This window comes from Bos taurus, chromosome 15 (genome assembly GCF_002263795.3).
Source record: "Bos taurus isolate L1 Dominette 01449 registration number 42190680 breed Hereford chromosome 15, ARS-UCD2.0, whole genome shotgun sequence".
Lineage (NCBI taxonomy): Eukaryota > Metazoa > Chordata > Mammalia > Artiodactyla > Bovidae > Bos > Bos taurus.
Window position 1 is genome coordinate 84,169,013 of NC_037342.1, and position 22,248 is coordinate 84,191,260.

The 22,248-nt window shown below is 36.3% G+C and overlaps 2 pseudogenes; both read left to right on the forward strand.

Moving 5' to 3' along the window:
• On the forward strand, positions 2,344-3,242 carry OR4A93P (olfactory receptor family 4 subfamily A member 93, pseudogene; annotated as a pseudogene).
• OR4A157P (olfactory receptor family 4 subfamily A member 157, pseudogene) lies at positions 20,971-21,898 on the forward strand (annotated as a pseudogene).

Genomic DNA, 22,248 nt, shown 5'->3' on the forward strand with positions numbered 1-22,248 from the left:
ATTTTTTCCTTCATGTTATGCTTTATGATCCTGTCTACATGATTTGCCCCAACAGTATATTTACAAGTACATATACTTTTAAAACTTTGTGGAAAATCCAAGTGAATTTAATTAAGCATAAGTCAGTCTTGGATAATTCCAATTCTAAGACTCAATACAAGAAAAAAATAAAAAAGATTCAAGCATAAATGTGGTTAAAAGGGATAAAATGTCCTGATCTTTGCCCATATCAGGAAAAGTATCTTATCCTTATAAGAACTGATATAAAAATTTTAGGAGGTCCTTGGTTAGGCTTAAAGCATTGCATACAAAACACACAAATATTTCTCATGTCTCAAGTCAGGTAGTCTGGATGATCTAATGAAAATGGCTGAATAATTGGATGGTATTTTTCTATCTTGAAATTAGTAGGAAAAGAAGTAACTAGTGACACTTTTCCTGCAAATGGTTAGTTGCTCTTCCTGTTTTAAAAGAACATTTATTTGTCTTTGATAAATTATCCCAACCTAGAAAATTGTGTGTATATTTTGTGTGTGTGTGTGTGTGTGTGTGTACATGCAGCATGGAATTTCATTTAAAAATTTACAGTGCAAATAAAAACAATCTTCTTTTTTTTAACATCTTTATTTTTTTATTTTTTTTATTTTATTTTATTTTTAAACTTTACAGTCTGAATAATCAGAAAATTCCATGAATAAAATGGACAATGGAATGAAGTAAAAATCAACCTCAAATAATAATGTGGTATTTTGCCATCTAGCATCTAACTTGATAAAAGAGGTATTTCAGGTCCTATGAGTGAGTTAAAAATAAAGTAAGAAGGTAAGACTAAAGAACTAGTGGGAAGTGGGCTTCCCCATTGTGAGGCTTTATTATGTAAGAAACTAAATTACTCTGAAATAAACTTAGATTCAATTCTAGCTTTATTACTTAAGAAAGTGCAATCTTTGGAAAATTAGATGTTCTGAGCCTTAGTTTCTTCAACTGAAATGGGGACTACATATCTGGTTACTGTAAATTTTCACGTGACATATTGAATTGTGGGGGCATGTTCGCAGTCCCCTGTAGGGGTTTTAAGAAGTGGATGATATAATCAGAACAAGATCTAAAGAGGATTATATGAGCTTCTTCAAGAAAACAGTTTTCTGGAGGCCAGAATAAAAGTGGAAGGATGTAGGCAGGAGGCTGTTTCAGTGAGCCAGGAAGAAAACCTGTTGGGGAGTAAGTCTAGTAGGGAATGATCAAATTTGTGACATACTTTGGAAGTGAGACAACATGATTAAAATCATCAATAAACAATCTGAGAGTAATAAATCAGTGAAGAACACTCTGAGGTGTGTTGTTGTTGTTGTTGTTGTTGTTGTTGTTTTCTCAGCAATTAAAAGGAAGGTAGTACCATTTAATGTCTTATATTGTGGAAATTTTAAAATTTATTTTTTATACTAGGTTGATATCCAGTTGTAGATGTCCTAAACTGGAGATGCTGCCTACACAGATTTGGAAATAAGAGGGCAGATAGGTGCTTGAGATACAAAGTTAATTTGCTTCAGCATGTATTGGTCAGGAAAAGGAGGAATATCTAACTAAAGACGCTAAAGAGTCTCTATGTGGTTTGAGAAAATTCAGGATGGTAATGTTTTATTTATTTGAGCTACTCACAATAAATATGTAAATGAGTTAAAGTGGTCTCAATATTATACATTTGTGACTTTATATATGGTATACCTTTTTAAGGAGTTCCCTTTTCATCTTCTCCTCTTGTTTCAATTTTCCTTTAAAATTCACCTAATGTATTTGCTTCCTTTGGGAAACATTTTCCAATTTCAGTTTAATTAATGTATTCCTATTCTGTTACACTTAGCTTGTGTGAACATATACTCTTATAATGGTACTTATTATGTGGGTCTGGAATTTTCTGGTTCTGAGGGTAGGGAGCTATGCCTTATTCTACTTGGTAATCACAATATCTATATACTCCAACATATTCTTTTAATTGAATGGATGAAGAAATGAAATTTCTAATGCATTAGGTTTTCCCAAGTGGCTCAGTGCGTAAAGAATCCAACTACAATGCAGGAGATGCAGGCAGACACAAGTTCAATCCCCAGGTTAGGAAGATCCCTGGAGAAGGAAATGGCAACCCACTCCAGTGTTCTGTACCAGAGAATCCCATGGACAGAGGAGTCTGATGGGCAACAGTCCATAGGGTCACAAAGAGTTGCACATGGCTAAAGTGACAGCATGCAGAAATGCAATAATGCATTAATTTTTTTTCTCCTTGTTTTACAGGTAAACTTCTAATAGGTTAACTCAGCTCCTGTTCAGACTAGATGGAACCAAGGAATCCTCCTGGGCCTCACACAGAATCCAAAGAAGTGAAAATTTCTTTTTGTTTGTTCTTGTTCCTCTACATTTTGATGGTTGTGGGAAATCTGCTCATCATCACGACTATAGTAGGCAGTAAGACCCTGAACTCACCAGTGTACTTTTTCTTGCTTGTTTATCATTTACAGATTTAGTTTTTTGCTCTTCTATTTCCCCCAGATTTATTTCAGACTTGTTCTTTGGGAATAATACCATATCTTTCCAATCCTGTATTATCCAGTTGTTTACAGAGCACTTTTTTTGGTATATCAGAGATCATCCTTCTGCTAGTGATGGCCCATGACTGCTATGTGGCCATCTGTAAGCCATTGCATTATTTTGTGATCATGAGGCAGAGGGTGTGTATTTTACTGCTGGTGGTGTCCTGTGTTGGAGATTTTATGCACTCAGTAATTCAACTTGGCACTGTCTATGGGCTCCCATTCTATGGCCCCAATGTCATTGATCACTTTATGTGTGACATGTTCCCTTTACTAAAACTCATCTGTATTGACACCTATGTCATTGGCATTTTGGTTGTGGCCAATGGAGAACTGATCTGCTCTATAGTGTTTCTGCTCCTACTCATCTCCTATGGAGTCATCCTGCACTCTCTGAAGAACTTGAGTCAGGAAGGGAGGCGGAAAGCCCTCCAGACATGTGGTTCCCACATCACTCTGGTTGTCTGCTTCTTTGTTCCCTGTATTTTCATGTATACAAGACCTGCTAAAACCTTCCCCATTGACAAATAATTGAGTGTGTTTTATTCAGTCATAACTCCCATGCTGAACCTGTTAATTTACAGTCTAAGAAATTCTAAGATGTCTAATGCTGTGAAGAAACTCTGCAGAAAAAAAAAATCATATAAAGTGGTAAAACCAATATGACTAAGCTAATTTAGCATTAGAGCCAATCTTCTTGGATTATAGAAGTTTCCAAAGTGATACAAACTTCTTTTTCTTTAAAGGAGTTATGATATTTACAATTAAAGAATGGACTGTAAATTTACTCTGCTATTAACAGGTTTGTTTTTTTTTTTAGACTGTAAACTTTATAATGTCTGGTTTGGCTCTGCATCTAGAGAAGTAGCATGCATTTACAATAAACAGTCAATAAATCATATGCAATAAATTAGTCTATGGAATTTATATATATTTCCACTAATTTTTACTTAACTTCTGCTTTTACTTTTATTATTTTATCATTCTTAGTGTTATTGTTTGTCAGCAGTCTTGTATTTTTATGTTCATTTTTTTTATTTTGCTAGATAAAATATTTAATATTATGTAGACTATCCTTTTCAATCAATTTCATTTGTGTTAAAATGACATTTTAATGAAATCAGTTCAGTTCAGCTCATTTCAGTCCCTCAGTCCTGTCTGACTCTTTGCATCCCCATGGACTAGAGCACACCAGGCTCTCCTGTTCATCACCAACTCCCGGAGTTTACCCAAACTCATGTCCATTGAGTTGGTGATTCCATCCAACCATTTCATCCTCTGTCATCCCCTTCTCCTCCTGCCTCCAATCTTTCCCAGCATAGAGTCTTTTTCAAAATGAGTCAGCTTTTCTCATCAGGTGGCCAAAGTATTGGAGTTTCAGCTTCAGCATCAGTCCTTCCAATGAATATTAAGTACTGATTTCCTTTAGGACTGACTGACTGGTATCCTTGCAGTCCAAGGGACTCTCAAGAGTCTTTTCCAACACCATAGTCCAAAAGCATCAATTTTTCAGTGCTCAGCTTTCTTTATGGTCCAACTCTCACATCCATACATGACTACTGGAAAAATTATAGCTTTGACTAGATATACCTTTGTTGTTATGCTGTCTATGTTGGTCATAGCTTTTCTTCCAAGGAGCTAGCATCTCTTGATTTTATGACTGTAGTCACCATCTGCAATAATTTTGGAGCCCAAGAGAATAAAGTCTATTACTGTTTCTGTTGTTTCCCCATCTATTTGTCATGAAGTGATGGGACTGAATGCCATGATCTTCATTTTTTGAAAGTTGAGTTTTAAGCCATCTTTTTCACTCTTCTCTTTCACTTTCCTCAAGAGTCTCTTTAGTTCCTTTTGCTTCCTGCCATAAGGGTGGTGTCATCTGCATATCTGAGGTTATTGATATTTCTTCCTGTAATCTTGATTCCAGCTTGTTCATCCAGCCCAGCATTTTGCATGATGTACCCTGCATATAAGTTAAATAAGTAGGGTGATATTTAATGGAATATTTTAGATTTTTAAGTAAGAAACAGAAAATATAATGGCTAATAGGAAATATTAAAAATAGAAACCATGTAAAAAGGAATGTGTAGAAAAAAACTCCTTTCCACACCAAACCAAATTCAGTTGTTCCAGACGCAGTCACTCTGTTCCTAGAATTCTTCAAGCAAAAACTTTTGAAAAAATAAATATATGTGCATATATGGATTTGTGATCATGTCTCTCTGTATACACATTGCATTTCACTAGTCCTTCTCCTCAAAATCTTTACATATCAGGCTAAATAGACTTAACTCATTCTGTTTCCTTATACTGTTTAAGGGTTATATGAATATACATTAAAACTAATGTATCTAGTTCTCTTCATATTTTCGTATTTTATCCCTATGATAAGCAATTCTACAATAAGTCTTTATGAAATTTTCTAAATGTGAAATCTTAGAAGTGGAATTGTTGAGTCAACCGGTATATATATTTAAAATATTGATGTTCATATTTATTGCCAAAATGACATATATGACCTTCAAATTCACTACTCCGCTAATTCTGGAATGTGTGTATTTGATCACATTGTTAACAATCAGTAATTGATAAGCATTGCTGGTATATGACAGTCTTAAAAATGCTATTGTGTTTCATTTTTATGCTTTAAATACAAATACATAGATTTAAATTTTGGCATCTCTTCACATCTTAAAATCATGGAAATTCCTTTTTGTGATTTGCTTGTGAATGGATTTCACATGTTTTATTTGACTGCTGATCTTTTTCCATACTGTTCTTATGATTTAATTAAATACCAAGGAAATTATCCCATTTACCATGTGTGTTGCATTATTATTTTTTCAGTTTATGCTTTGTTTGATTTGATTTATATCCATAGGGTGCAGAATATCCTAGGTCATGTAGAATTATATTGACATTTGTGTATTTAAATCTGTCAATATTTTAATTTCTTTTATGATTTGCTAAGAAAGAATTTCCCTATTACAATTTTAGCAAAATGTTCTCCCATATTTGTAGACCTTTAATTTTTAAGTCTTTAAAAATATATTTTATATGTAAATTTTGACCCATCTTCACTTTGGTATAAGATATTAAGTAGGGATTAAATTTTAATTGTTTTTGAAAATGACCGTTTTTATGGATGTATTATATAGATATAGATGTATAGTATATAATATATATGTAGATGTATAATAGATAATCAATGTATAATAGATAATATAGATGTATATTTTCCCTCATTACTTGATATTCAAACTTTGTATTGTACAATATGCTATGTGTTTGGATAAAAAGACAGGGCTCTACTGACTTCCAGTGATCTCTTTCTCTCTCTTTTATTAATTGAAGGATAATGGCTTTGCAGAATTTTGTTGTTTTCTGTCAAACCTCAACCTGAATCAGCCATAGGTATACACATATCCCCTCCCTTGTGAACCTCCCTCCCATCTCCTGCCCCATCCCACCCCTCTAGGTTGATACAGAGCCCCTATTTGAGTTTCCTGAGTCATACAGCAAATTCCCATTGGCTATCTATTTTACATATGGTAATGTAAGTTTCCATGTTACTCTTTCCATACATCTCACCCTCTCCTCCCCTCTCCCCATGTTCATAAGTCTATTCTCTATGTCTGTTTCTCCACTGCTGCCCTGAAAATAAATTCTTCAATACCATTTTTCTAGATTCCATTTATATGCATTAGAATATGATATGTATCTTTCTCTTTCTGACTCACTTCACTGTGTATGATAGGTTCTAGGTTCATCAGCCTCACTAGAGCTGACTCAAAGTTGTTCCTTTTGATGGCTGAGTATTATCCCATTGTGTATATGTACCTGACTTTTTTATCCATTCATCTGTCAATGGACATCTGTTGATGACATTGCCTCCAGGTTCTAGCTATGGTAAATTGTGCTGCAATGAACAGGGTCCTATGGTGGCTTCGGTCTAGTTTTTTAAAGAATCTCCATACTGTCTTTCCTAATGGCTGTATCAATTTACATTCCCACCAACAGTGCAGGAGTGCTCCATTTTCTCCACACCCTCTCCAGCATTTATTGTTTGTAGACTTTTTGATGACGGCCATTCTGACTGGTGTGAGGTGATATCTCATTGTAGTTTTGATTTGCATTTCTCTAATAATGAGCAATGATGAGTGTCTTTTCATGTGTTTGTTAGCCATCTATATGTCTTCTTTGGAGAAATGTCTGTTTAGGTCTTTTTCCCATATTTTCATTGGGTTGTTTGTTTTTCTGGCATTGAGGTGTATGATCTGCTTGTATAGTTTGGAATTAATCCTTCATCAGTTGTTTCATTTGCAATTATTTTGTCCCATTCTGAGGGTAGTCTTTTCACCTTGCTTATAGTTTCCTTTACTGTGCCAAAACTTTTAAGTTTAATCAGGTCCCACTTGTTTACTTTTGCTTTTATTTCCATCACTCTTAGGGGTGGGTCATAGAGGATCTTGCTTTGACTTATGTCATTGAGTGTTCTGCCTATGTTTTCCTCTAAGAGTTGTATAGTTTCTGATCTTACATTTAGGTCTTTAATCCACTTTGAGTTCATATTTGTGTATGGTGTTAGGAAGTGTTCTAATTTCATTATTTTACAGGTAGCTGTCCAGTTTTCCTGGCACCATTTATTGAAGAGGTTGTCTTTGCCCCATTGTATATTCTTGCCTCCTTTGTCAAACATAAGGTACCCATAGGAACATGGGTTTATTTCTATTTTGTTCCATTGGTCTATATTTCTGTTTTTGTGCCAGTATCATACTGTCTTTATGACTGTTGAGTTAAGTTCACTTCAGTTGCTCAGTCGTGTCTGACTCATTGCGAACCTTTGAACTACAGCACGCCAGGCATTCCTGTCCATCACCAACTCCCGGAGTTTACCCAAACTCATGTCCACTGAGTCGGTGATGCCATCCAACCATCTCATCCTCTGTCGTCCCCTTCTTCTCCTGCCTTTAATCTTTCCCAACATCAGGGTCTTTTAAATTGAGTCAGCTCTTCACATCAGGTGGCCAAGGTGTTGGAGTTTCAGCTTCAGCATCAGTCCTTCCAATGAACACCTAGGACTGATCTCCCTGAGTGGGGACTGGTTGTATCTCCTTGCAGTCCAAGGGACTCTCAAGAGTCTTTTCCAACACCACAGTTCAAAAGCATCAATTCTTTGGTACTCAGCTTTCTTCATAAGCCACATCTCACATCCATACATGACTACTGGAAAAACCATAGCCTTGACTAGACGGACCTTCCTTGACAAAGTAATGCCTCTGCTTTTTAATACGCTGTCTAGGTTGGTCATAACTTTCCTTCCAAGGAGTAAGTGTCTTAATTTCATGGCTGCAGTCACAATCTGCAGTGATTTTGGAGCCCAAAAACATAAAGTCAGCCACTGTTTCCACTGTTTCCTCATCTATTTGCCGTGAAGTGATGGGACCGATTACCATGATCTTCGTTTTTTGACTATTGAGTTTTAAACCAATGTTTTCACTCCCTTCCTTCACCCTCATCAAGAGGCTCTTTAGTTCCTCTTCACTTTCTGTCATTAGGGTGGTATCATCTGCTTATCTGAAGTTGTTGATATTTCTCCTGCCATTCTTGACTCTAGCTTGTAATTCATCCAGCCCAGCATTTCACATTATGTGCTCTGCATACAAGTTAAATAAATAGGGTGGCCATATACAGCCTTGATGAACCGCTTTCCCAATTTGGAGCCAGTCCATTGTTCCATGTCTGATTCTAATTATTGCTTCTTGCCTGCCTGCAGGTTTCTCAGGAGACAGGCAATGTGGTCTGGTACTCCCATCTCTTCAAAAATTTTCCATGTTGTGATCCACAAAATCGAAGATCCACAAATCATAGTCAATGAAGCAGAAGTAAATGTTTTTCTGGAACTCTCTTGCTATCCTTGAATAGTCCAGTGATGTTGTCAACTTAAACTCTGTTTCCTCCTCCTCTTTGAAACCCAATTTGTACATCTATAAGTTCTTGGTTTATATACTGCTGAAACCTAGCTTGAAGGATTTTGAGCACAAGCTTGTTAGCATGTGATGTGGGGATAAATTCAATTATGTAATACTATTTTGGGATATTTTCATGTTACAGAGGTACAGAATGAATTTACTTTCTCCCACATTAAGTATACCTAGAAATATTTTGAGTTCATCTATCTGAGGTTATTTTAAAGGGCAGATATTTCTAAATCTCATATAGTTTCAATTGATAATGTTCTCTAAAGATACTTAGTTATCTGTTAAAAAATCAGAAGGTGGTGTAGCATCTGAGAAACTTGATTGAATGGCTTTCAAGAACCCAAGGTAATACTGCTGTAAGCAATCTGTTACTTCAACTACTATTTTTCTGTTCACATGTGAGTTTTAGCATCCTAACATATGTTTGTTGATCATTTGGATTTATTTTTTGTGAACTGCTTGTTTATAATTTCTTTATTTTCTTTATATCATATTAGTTAGTCTCTTAGAAAGATTTACTTTAGATATTAACTCTGTGTATATCTTGTAAGATGTAAATAATTTCAACAAACTACTTTTGTCTACTGACATTGTGGTTCAGTTCAGTTCACTTTAGTCACTCAGTCCTGTTGGACTCTTTGTGACCCCATGGACTGCAGCATGCCAGGCTTCCTTGTCCATCACCAACTCGCAGAGCTTGCTCAAACTCATGTCCATTGAGTTGGTGATACCATTCAAGCATCTCATCCTCTGTCATCCCCTTCTCCTCCTGCCTTCGACTTTGCCTAGCATCAGGGTCTTTTCCAATGAATCATCTCTTTCCATCTGGTGGCCAAAGTATTGGAGCTTCAACTTCAGCATCAGTCCCTCCAGTGAATATTCAGGACTTATTTCCTTTAGGATTGACTGGTTTGATCTCCTTGCTGTCCAAGGGACTCTCAAGAGTCTTCTCCAACACCACAGTTCAAAATCATCAGTTCTTCAGCAAAGCTATGATCAACATAAAAAAATGAAATTGTCAAAGACATCTATTTGGGAATTCAGTGAGTGATTCAGATGGTTCTTCCACCCATTGAATGAAGAAAGTCATCTCCTTTATTAACTGGAAATATATATATGAAGTACTTCCCTTGTGGCTCAGTGGTAAAAAAAATCCATCTGCCAATGCAGGATACTCGGGTTTGATTCCTGGATCCGGAAGATCCCTTGGTAAAGGAAATGGCAACCCACTCCAGTATTCAGGCCTGGAGAATCCCATGAAGAGAGGAGCCTGGTGGGCTACAGTTCATGGGATTGCAAAGTATTAGGCAAAACTTAGTGACTAAGCAACAAAACAGAATATGAAGTAAATCTTGGTGTACTTTATATTGAACCTTTATGTCTCAACTTTTATTTTTGTGTAAGTTATTAACTATATGTATAATTTAATTAGCTTCTAGATTGAAAACTAGTTGTGAATACTCATTTATTTAGTAATGTGTCCTTTTCCTACGTATGTCTCTAATCACTTGCCTCCTCATTAGTCATACTCATCTCTTATGGGGTCATTCTGTACTCCCTGAAGAATCTTAGTCAGGAAGAGAAGCTTAAAGCCTTATGAATCTGTGGCCCCCACATTACTCTGATGCTTTTCTTTATGCCCTATATTTGTATGTATGTGAGACCTCCTTCCATTTTACCCACTGGTAAGTCCTTGAGGGCTTTACACCATTGTCACCCCTATGTTGTACCCTCTAATCTGCACTCTGAGAAATGGTGAAATGAAAAAATGGCATGAGAAAGCTCTGGGCCACACAAAGATAATGAGGCAGCAAGGAAGTATATGACCTACTTTTAATGAAGAATTGCTGTTTCCAGGAAAACCACGTGTTATTATTTAACTGCAGTAAATTTCTCCTCAGGTTTAATAACTTGGGCATTGTTAAAATCTCTTATTATATGAATACCTTCAGGGATCAAAACATACTTTTAAGATTTTCATAATTTCTTAGTTCAAAACATATATTTTGTTTCAAATATGTTTTTAAGGTTATTGAAAGTCTTATGAAACTGTGTATAGTTTTTATGTAAAATATCTTTGTTGAGACCACAGATTTATGTTCTATGTCATGAGTTAAGCTATAGTTAATACTGTGAATTTATCTCAGTTAAAGATTTTTTTGTTTCTGACAAATAATGCAATCTTTCCAGAGTTAATAAGGCTCATTACAGATTTATTGTTGTTGTTGTTGCACCGAATAATGAAATACTTTATTCTACATCAAGGTATGTGGAAAATGAAGCTGAATTTGGAGCACATCAGAGATGAGGAATGATTCATATGTAGTGAGTGCAAAGCTCAATTGCAGAATAATTTCCTAGTATTACCAGATTCTCAATTAGCAATGCTTAATTGAAAGTTAAAAATCATTTGCCACACTAGAAGGTTAGAGTGAAATATGACAGAATTTAAATGTACAGATATAAATGTGACACCTACCAGTATTAAAAAAAAAAAAGAGTTGGAAAGATCAAATACCAAGGAAGATCTCTGGCCACTGTTGTAGCCATACATTCCGGGAAACAAACTCACTCAGAAGGACAATGAAGATAGTGGAGTGCAGTTTATTACACCGGCGGGCCCAAGGCAGAGTCTGCTCTTAGCCAAGGACCCCGACCAGTGTTTATGAAAATCTTTCTTTCTTTTTTCTTTTTTTTGTCTTTTTTTAAAATTTTATTTTATTTTTAAACTTTACATAATTGTATTAGTTTTGACAAATATCAAAATGAATCTGCCACAGGTATACATGTGTTCCCCATCCTGAACCCTCCTCCCTCCTCCCTCCCCATACCATCCCTCTGGGTCGTCCCAGTGCACTAGCCCCAAGCATCCAGTACCGTGCATCGAACCTGGACTGGCAACTCGATTCTTACATGATATTTTACATGTTTCAATGTCATTCTCCCAAATCTTCCCACCCTCTCCCACTCCCACAGAGTCCATAAGACTGTTCTATACATCAGTGTCTCTTTTGCTGTCTCGTACACCGGGTTATTGTTACCCTCTTTCTAAATTCCATATATATGCGTTAGTATACTGTATTTATGTTTTTCCTTCTGGCTTACTTCACTCTGTATAATAGGCTCCAGTTTCATCCACCTCATTAGAACTGATTCAAATGTATTCTTTTTAATGGCTGAGTAATACTCCATTGTGTATATGTACCACTGCTTTCTTATCCATTCATCTGCTGATGGACATCTAGGTTGCTTCCATGTCCTGGCTATTATAAACAGTGCTGCGATGAACATTGGGGTACACGTGTCTCTTTCCCTTCTGGTTTCCTCAGTGTGTATGCCCAGCAGTGGGATTGCTGGATCATAAGGCAGTTCTATTTCCAGTTTTTTAAGGAATCTCCACACTGTTCTCCATAGTGGCTGTACTAGTTTGCATTCCCACCAACAGTGTAAGAGGGTTCCCTTTTCTCCACACCCTCTCCAGCATTTATTATTTGTAGACTTTTGGATCGCAGCCATTCTGACTGGTGTGAAATGGTACCTCATAGTGGTTTTGATTTGCATTTCTCTGAGAATGAGTGATGTTGAGCATCTTTTCATGTGTTTGTTAGCCATCTGTATGTCTTCTTTGGACAAATGTCTATTTAGTTCTTTGGCCCATTTTTTAATTGGGTCATTTATTTTTCTGGAGTTGAGCTGTAGGAATTGCTTGTATATTTTTGAGATTAGTTGTTTGTCAGTTGCTTCATTTGCTATTATTTTCTCCCATTCTGAAGGCTGTCTTTTCACCTTGCTAATAGTTTCCTTTGATGTGCAGAAGCTTTTAAGTTTAATTAGGTCCCATTTGTTTATTTTTGATTTTATTTCCAGTATTATGGGAGGTGGGTCATAGAGGATCCTGCTGTGATGTATGTCAGAGAGTGTTTTGCCTATGTTCTCCTCTAGGAGTTTTATAGTTTCAGGTCTTACGTTGAGATCTTTAATCCATTTTGAGTTTATTTTTGTGTATGGTGTTAGAAAGTGGTCTAGTTTCATTCTTTTACAAGTGGTTGACCAGATTTCCCAGCACCACTTGTTAAAGAGATTGTCTTTAATCCATTGTATATTCTTGCCTCCTTTGTCAAAGATATGTGCGTGGATTTATCCATATGTGGATAAATGGATTTGTCCATATGTGCGTGGATTTATCTCTGGGCTTTCTATTTTGTTCCATTGATCTATATTTCTGTCTTTGTGCCAGTACCATACTGTCTTGATAACTGTGGCTTTGTAGTAGAGCCTGAAGTCAGGTAGGTTGATTCCTCCAGTTCCATTCTTCTATCTCAAGATAGCTTTGGCTATTTGAGGTTTTTTGTATTTCCATACAAATTGTGAAATTATTTGTTCTAGCTCTGTGAAGAATACTGTTGGTAGCTTGATAGGGATTGCATTGAATCTATAAATTGCTTTGGGTAGTATACTCATTTTCACTATATTGATTCTTCCAATCCATGAACATGGTATATTTCTCCATCTATTAATGTCCTCTTTGATTTCTTTCACCAGTGTTTTATAGTTTCCTATATATAGGTCTTTAGTTTCTTTAGGTAGATATATTCCTAAGTATTTTATTCTTTCCGTTGCAATGGTGAATGGAATTGTTTCCTTAATTTCTCTTTCTGTTTTCTCATTATTAGTGTATAGGAATGCAAGGGATTTGTGTGTGTTGATTTTATATCCTGCAACTTTACTATAGTCATTGATTATTTCTAGTAATTTTCTGGTGGAATCTTTAGGGTTTTCTATGTAGAGGATCATGTCATCTGCAAATAGTGAGAGTTTTACTTCTTCTTTTCCAATTTGGATTCCTTTTATTTCTTTTCTGCTCTGATTGCTGTGGCAAAAACTTCCAAAACTCTGTTGAACAGTAATGGTGAAAGTGGGCACCCTTGTCTTGTTCCTGACTTTAGAGGAAATGCTTTCAATTTTTCACCATTGAGGATAATGTTTGCTGTGGGTTTGTCATATATAGCTTTTATTATGTTGAGGTATGTTCCTTCTATTCCTGCTTTCTGGAGAGTTTTTATCATAAAAGGATGTTGAATTTTGTCAAAGGCTTTCTCTGCATCTATTGAGATAATCATATGGTTTTTATTTTTCAATTTGTTAATGTGGTGTATAACATTGATTGATTTGCGGATATTGAAGAATCCTTGCATCCCTGGGATAAAGCCCACTTGATCATGGTGTATGATCTTTTTAATGTGTTGTTGGATTCTGATTGCTAGAATTTTGTTAAGGACTTTAAATCTTTCATACCCCATGTGTACGTGTCCAAACCCACCTCCCCAAATTCCTTGAGACTTATATAAACCAAGGAAAATACAATCCCAATAACCCCATCATTCACGTACTATGTGCTAATGTACTCAAACAATTAGCCAATAATTAATAAACCCAAGGTTACACTCCAATAGATACAGAAAAATTTATGGCCTGTCTGGAGGAAGGAGTGATTAGTGCATGTTTTCTCTTAGGTGATGAGTAACCTAGATACGATCTTCAAGGTTCCCCTGTCTGGAAGGGGTCTTATCCTTCTGTTGTTGTTTTCATAGGCACTAAACACTGAGTTCAGAGTCCATCAGAAAGGTGGCCAAGCATGATCAGCATGAACAGGCCTAAGATGGAGTCCATGCCCTATGAATTCCTTCTTCACCATAAGCACATTTTACCCAAAATCCAACTAGAAAGCCAGCCCATTACTCTCTCTCTCTCTCTCTTTTTTTTTTTTTTTTTGATTTATTTTGTTTAAGCAATCCATTGTATAGAAAAAAAATGATCAAATCTAGATATGAATTCAGTGACAAAAAGGGCATTTTTAAACTCACACTACAAAATAAACTGGTTTTCTCAAAAATTTCAAGTCAATTTCAAAGTTATTTAGTTGATCTTGGATAACTTAAATGATAGAAAATAGCTTATATACTTAATTTTTACATGCAAATATATGCCTACCAGAAAATTTATACTCATGACATCCAACATTGATAATTTCAGTAAAGGTATGGGCATTACATTTTGCAGAAAGCAGTGAAACATTGAGGTTGTAAGCTGTGGCACACTGAGATTTGTGACTTCCAGAGGAGATGATTTCGATCCAGGGTCCAGAGACAAGGCTTGACTTCTGGGAGCTTTTTGTGTAGCAAAATTTTATTAAAGTATAATAGAGATAGGGAAGGCTTCTGACAGGGACATCAGAAGGGGAGAGAAAGAGTGCCTCCTTGTTAATTTTTAGCAAGGCATTTTATGTCTGCTAGCAAGCTTCTAATCAGATAAAAGAAACACCTCAAGGCTGAGGAAGTTTCACCAGGCCCCTCTTCCACAATATGCATTTTTAAGATGGAATGGCACAAGGCGTGTCATCCCTGTCCATAAAATAATTGACATGAATTCTGGTTTGTTGAGCCATTATCACCCCCAAGGTTTGAGAAAAGAAAAAAGAAAAAGAAAAAACAAAACAAAACAAAAACAGTTAGCCTTAGGCAGAATCCATTGAAGAAAGGAAGATTCCAAAGTAAATACATAGTTTCATTACCATAGCTTAAGAAAAACATTTCTATAAGAAAAAAAAAAAAATTGGTTAGCTCAAGGTTTGAGAAAAGTTAAATTCAGGTGGAACCAGGTGTCCTCAAGAGAAAAGGGAAAAATGTCTTCCACTTGCAGTTTATTTCCTCTTTCTGCTTGGGGACCTCTGGCCTGCCTACTTAGGCTGTTAACACTCTCAGTAGGAGTGGGGAAAAAAAATCACTGGCTATACACTACTATATACCCTTAATCAGTCTATAACTTTATCAGTCTATAGCCTTTATCAGTCTATAACTTCAACAATGATACAACTCCTGAATCAGATGGGAGCAGTAACATGAGTGAGTCATGTTGAATATTATCAGAGCGGGCTTTTAAGAAAAGCTCAAACATTTTCTGCAATGTTTCCTCCTTCATCATCCTCTGTCCACTCCCTTCCCCTCAGCAAACATACATAAACAAAATCAACTTGTCTACATTTGAGGTTTAGTGATTTTGTAACTTTTCTGAGCACTGAATAACATGAAAGTTTGGGTTCTCTGAATAATCAATGCTATTTTTCTTTTTGAATTTTCCTTTTTTTACAAATATGTGTTCCGTAAGCCCCCTGAGTAACTCATGGAAGTCTAGAGGAATAGGCTTCCAGCACTTCCTCTCTAAAAAAATAAATCTTTCTGAAGATTTTTTTTTTTTAAATAAAGACTTAATTTTCATAAAAATATTCTTATTTGTTGTAGGTACTCATTTCCTAAATATAATTTCTCCCTCCTGATTTGAGGCTTGTTTTCTTTCATTTCCTATTTTTCTCCATCTTTATGCTTGTTTCTGGTCAAAATACATCCTATCACAAATGAATATTATACTTGTATGTAATAAAATGGATCATTCCTAAAGTGTATAGTTGTATTCTATGCCCAAGTAAGGGTTCGTGACTTATAGGCATACTATTTTTTTTTTTTTATCCTTGACTTTGTGTATAAATATTATTAACCTAAAAAATCCAAATGATTTTTTCTGATACAATGTTCATAGTAAAGTATTTAGAAACAGTAATAATAGTTAGCATTTATATAGCCTTTAACAAGTACTATGGAGACATCTAGGGATTTAACATTCAATAAAACAAACAGCCTTAAGAGGCAGACACTATTGGTATCCTCTGTTTCCATCAGATGAAATGATGTTGAGAGAGGTTTATTAAGTTGCCAAGGCCACCTGGATTGTACATAATGAAGTCAGGATTCCAACATAGGCAGCACAGCCCTTAAGCAAACATTACTCATCACTGTGCCATACTCTCTCTTCAAGGATATTTTGGATTTTAAATAGGAGCACACTGGATGAGAAATGTGTAGTCATTATTTGGTCCCCATAATTATCAAATCCCTTTATTGAGTGCTACCTAGCATTTTTAAAGTAACAATCACAAGCATGAAAAGTTTGGCTTAATTTTAAAAATTTGAAGAAAGAAAAAAGATGTCAGCAGAATAGCATAAGGTGGAGTTGCACAAAGAGTATAACAGATAGACTGGGAAGGATTCTAAGATCATCTAGTTCAATTCCTTTATTTTCTAATGAGCAAACTGAGACAGACTTTCCATTACACTTAGAAAAGGACTCAAACCCATGCCTTCTCATACTAAGCTCAGATTTTCCCCTTCAGTATGGTGCTTACTGAAGTCCTATTTTTTAGCACTCTCAGTACTTATGGACTAAAAGTCACTATCTAGCTCACCCCAAGAGTTTTGAAAAAAATATTATCTGCTGATCTGTTGGTGTAATAGTTGACAACAGCTGTGAGTTAGACAGCTGAAATATTTTCTGAAATATTGCTATGTACCATATGTGGGTTAATAGCCATGGGACAGGTAAAGATTAAATGAAAATTAATTAAGAGATAGAGGTTGACATATACATACTATTGATACCATGTATAAAATAGATAACTAATTAGAACCGACTGTATATCACAGGGAACTGTACTCAATGCTCTGTGGTGACCTAAGTGGCAAGGAAATTCATAAAAGATGAAATTTATGTATACATATACCAAAGAAAAAGTAAAGAGCCTCTTGATGAAAGTGAAAGAGGAGTGAAAATTTTGGCTTAAAACTCAGCATTCAGAAAACTAAGATCACGGCATCTGGTCCCATCACTTCATGGCAAATATATGGGGAAACAATGGAAACAGTGAAAGACTTTTTTTTTTGCGGGGGCAGTCTCCAAAAATCACTGCAGATGGTGACTGCAGCCATGAAATTAAAAGATGCTTACTCCTTGGAAGTAAAGTTATGACCAACCTAGATGCCATATTCAAAAGCAGAGACATCACTTTTCCAACAAAGGTCTGTCTAGTCAAGGCTATGGTTTTTCCAGTGGTCATGTATGGATGTGAGAGTTGGACTATAAAGAAGGCTGAATGCCAAAGAAGTGATGCTTTTGGACTGTGATGTTGGAGAAGACTCTTGAGAGTCTCTTGGACTGCAAGGAGATCCAACCAGTCCGTCCTAAAGGAGATCAGTCCTGGGTGTTCATTGGAAGCACTGATGTTGAAGCTGAAGCTCCAATACTTTGGCCACCTCATGCGAAGAGTTGACTCATTGGAAAAGACCCTGATGCTGGGAAATATTGAGGGCAGGAGGAGAAGGGGATGATAAAGGATGAGATGGTTGGATGGCATCACCATCTTGATGGACATGGGTTTGGGTGGACTCTGGGAGTTGGTGATGGACAGGAAGGCCTGGCGTGCTGCAGTTCATGGGGTCTCAAAGAGTCGGACATGACTGAGTGACTGAACTGGACTGAATTGGATAATGAGTCATGTTGAGCATCTTTTCATGCACTTATTAGCCATCTATATGTCTTCTTTGGAGAAATTTTAGTTTAGGTTTTTTCCCACTTTTTGATTGAGTTGTTTGTTTTTCTGGTATTGAGTTGTATGAGCTGCTTGTATAGTTTGGCAATTAACCCTTTGTCAGTTGTTTCATTTGCTGTTATTTTCTCCCATTCTGAGTGTCGTCCTTCACCTTGCCTAGAGTTTCCTTTACTGTGCAAAAGCTTTTAAGTTTAATCAGGTCCCACTTGTTTACTTTTGTTTTTATATCTGTTACTCTAGGAGGTGGATCATAGAGTATTTGTTTTGATTTATGTCATCAAGTGTTCTGCTCTATGTTTTCCTCTAAGAGTTTTATAGTTTTTGGTCTTACATTTAGGTCTTTAATCTGTTTTGAGTTTATCTTTGTGTATGGTATTAGGAAGTGTTCTAACTTCATCTTTTTACATGTAGCTGTCCAGTTTTCCCAGCATCATTTATTGAAGAGGCTGTCTTTGCCCTATTGTATATTTTTGCCTCCTTTGTCAAGAATAAGTTACACATAGGTGCATGGTTTATTTCTGGCTTTTCTATCTTGTTCCATTGGCCTGTATATTTGTTTTTGTGCCAGTATCATACTGTCTTCATAACTGTAGCATTGTAATATAATCTGAAGTCAGGAAGGTTGCTTGCTTCATCTCCATTCTTACTTCTCAAGACTGCTTTAGCTGTTCAGGGTGGTTTGTGTTTCCATATGAATTGTGAAATCTTTTGTTCTAGTTCTGTGAAAAATGCCATTGGTAATTTGATAGGGATTGCATTAAATCTGTAGGTTGTATTTGGTAGTATAGTCATTTTCACGGTATTGATTCTTCCTAACCAGGAACATGGAATATCTCTCCATCCATTTAAGTCATCTTTGATTTCTTTCATCAGTGTCTTATAATTTTCTGTGTACAGTTATTTTTTCTCCTTAGGTAAGTTTATTCCTAGATACTTAATCCTTTTTGTTACAATGGTGAATGGTATCGATTCCTTAATTTCTCTTTCTGATTTTTCATTGTCAGTATATAGAAATACAAGTGATTTCTATGTATTGATTTTCTATCCTGTGACTTTCTAAATTCACTGATTAGCTCAAGTAACTTTCTGATAGTACCTTTAGGGTTTTCTATGTACAGTATTGAGAGGGTAACAGGCAGAAAGGCCAGGAGTCTCCAAACAGAGGAAATAGGCTGCAAGTGTCAGACATTTTTTTTTTTTCTCTCTCTCTTAAGCTTCAGGAGGAAACAAACAAGTGTTAGATTTTTCCCCCTTCTCTATACAAATTTAAAAATGGATTTCTCTTAAAATTCTGGGTTGCCATGACCACCCCTGGCTCCACCTAAACTTAACTTTTTTCATACCTTGGGCTAACCAATTTCTTTTTCTTATGGAAATGTTTGTCAAGCTATGTTAATGAACTATGTATTTACCCTAGACTCTGTCTTCAAGTCAGTTCAGCCTAAGACTCAGGTATAGATGTGAGAGTTGGACCGTAAAGAAAGCTGAGCACTGAAGAATTGATGCTTTTGAACTGTGGTGTTGGAGAAGACTCTTGAGAGTCCCTTGGACTGCAAGGAGATCCAACCAGTCCATCCTAAAGGAAATCAGTCCTGAATATTCACTGGATGCTGAAGCTAAAACTCAAATACTTTGGCTACTTGATGTGAAGAACTGACTTATTTGAAAAGATCCTGATGCTGGGAAAATTTCAAGGTGGGATGAGAAGGGGACGACAGAAGAATAGATTGTTGGATGGCATCACCAACTTGATGGGCATGAGTTTGAGCAAGCTCCGGGTGTTGGTGATGGACAGGGAAGCATAGCATACTGCATTCCATGGGGTCACAAAGAGTCGGACACGACTGAGCAACTGAACTGAACTGATATGTGTACATACAAATGATTCATTTTGTTGTATGGCAGAAACTAATACAATATTGCAAAGCAACTATACTCCAATTTAAAAAAAAAGATTAAATGAAGAAAATTACAGTTCCTTAAAAATCTGTTAATCAAAGAGTCAGACCAAGTAATTACTGTAGGAAAAATATGCTATTTAATTATCTATATTTGGTACAGTTCTTTGATAGAACCAATGAGATTCATGAAAATCAAACAGCGTTTGAGACATTAAGGATTGAATATCTAATAGTGGACTATCATAATATTAAGGGAGTTACTCCAAAAGTTATTTTTGGTGTTACATAAGTCATATTGTAATGGTACTCACTAAGAACACTACCAACTCAAAGGACTGGGTTGTGGTTTGTTGTCAGTATGTCAGTTTTGTTGTTGCTCAGTTGCTGAGTCTGATTCTTTCCAGCCCCATGGGTTGCAGCACACCAAGCTTCCTTATTCTTCACTATAGTTGATTGTCATTACCAGAGAGGAAATTTCTGGGGAGCAGAGATCTTTCACCAGTTTGTCATTGATGGCTTTTGTGCCAAGAACTGACATAATTTCAATAAAGTTCTATTAAATGTATGCTTGCCTGTTAGGCCTTTGATTACTCCTCTCTGTAGAAGATGCTCTAAGACATAGAGATATAACCTCTTGAAACCCCAACAGAATCATCTGAAAAATAACAGAATTCCCAAATGAAGTCTTCATGGGCTCATTGAAAGAACTCAGTAGATATTTACTATATGTGTTTTATGTGCAAACCACCATAGAAGATATAATGATGAAGATGTGTTCCAAAATGTAACAGATATGTTTACAGTCCTGTTCACAATCTCAGTATAGGTCTGGTTCTCCTGAATTCTTATTTCTGAAACATTTGCTAAGTTGTGGCTGATTCTTTGTGAACCCATGGACTGTAGCCAGCTAGGCTCCTCTGTCCATAGGATTTTCTGGGCGAGAATACTGGAGTGGGCTGTCATTTCCTTCTGCAGGGATCTTCCCAACCCAGGGATTGAGCCTGTCTCCTGTGTCTAGTGTATTGATAAGTGGACTCTTTAATACTGAGCCACCTACAGAAGACTAAATGGAACATAGTAGCAAAGTAACAGAATTTATTCTCCTGGGTTTCACTCGGGATCCTGAGGGGCAAAATGCATTATTTGTTTTGTTTTTGTATATCTACCTTGTGACAATTGTGGGCGACTTGCTCATTATGGTGACTGTTTTTGCCAGCCCCTCTCTGGACTTCCCCATGTACTTCCTTGCTTATCTTTCACTCAGGGATACAGTTTATTCCACTACCATTTCACCCAAATTGATTATAGACTTAATCAGTGGTAAAAAAAAAAAAAAAACAAAAACAAAAACAATTTCCTTCCCAGTTTGCATGGGACAGCTCTTTCTAGAACACTTATTTGGAGGTTCTGAGGTTTTCCTTCTGGAGATGATGGCCTATGATCACTATGTGGCCATCTGTAAGCCATTGCACTACCTGACCATCATGAAGTGGCAGGTTTGTATCCTGCTGCTGGAGGTGGCTTGGGTGGGAGGTCTTGTGCCCTTGGTGGTTCAGCTCCTCTTTGTGTACGGACTCCCCTTCTGTGGTCCCAGTGTCACTGACTGCTTCATCTGTGACATTACCCATTGTTGGACCTTGTCTGTACTGACACTTACGTTGCAGGTCTCAGAGTGGTTGCTAACGGTGGCGCAATCTGTACAGTTATCTTTATCCTCCTGCTAGTGTCCTATGTGGTCATCTTAAATTCCCTTAGAGCTCACAGACAGGAAGGGAGGTGCAAAGCCCTATCTACCTGAAGTCCCACATCACAGTGGTGGTCCTCTTTTTCATTCCTGGTATTTTCATGGATATGAGACCTGTTTACAACTTTCGCATTGATAAATCAATAACTGTGCTGTGTACCATCGACACTCCCATGCTGAACCCTTTAATATATGCCTTGAGAAATTCAGAGGTGAAAAGTCTGGTATAAACTCTGGTATAAAAAAGTTAACTGTATATGGCAAAACTCTGGTACAAAAAGTTAACTGTAGGTAAAAATAAGAATGTGTCACCCACACTGATGTATTTGTTACTAATCCTAAAGCAATAAATGGGCAGTCAATTCTAACAATGGACGATTTAGTCAATTCAACAAACTCTACAAGAAGGTTTTTTTTTTTCATTTATACAAAAGCACCCCAAAATTAGAATCAGTCTAATAGAGAACCAATCTAATAGAGAAATTCTTTAAGATGAATAAAAGGCACAGGTGTTTTTGCCATTAGCAGAAAAAAATAAAGTTCACCTTGTAACTTAATTTTCTCAGTTTTTATTAAAATAACACTGTAGAAGAAAGAATTC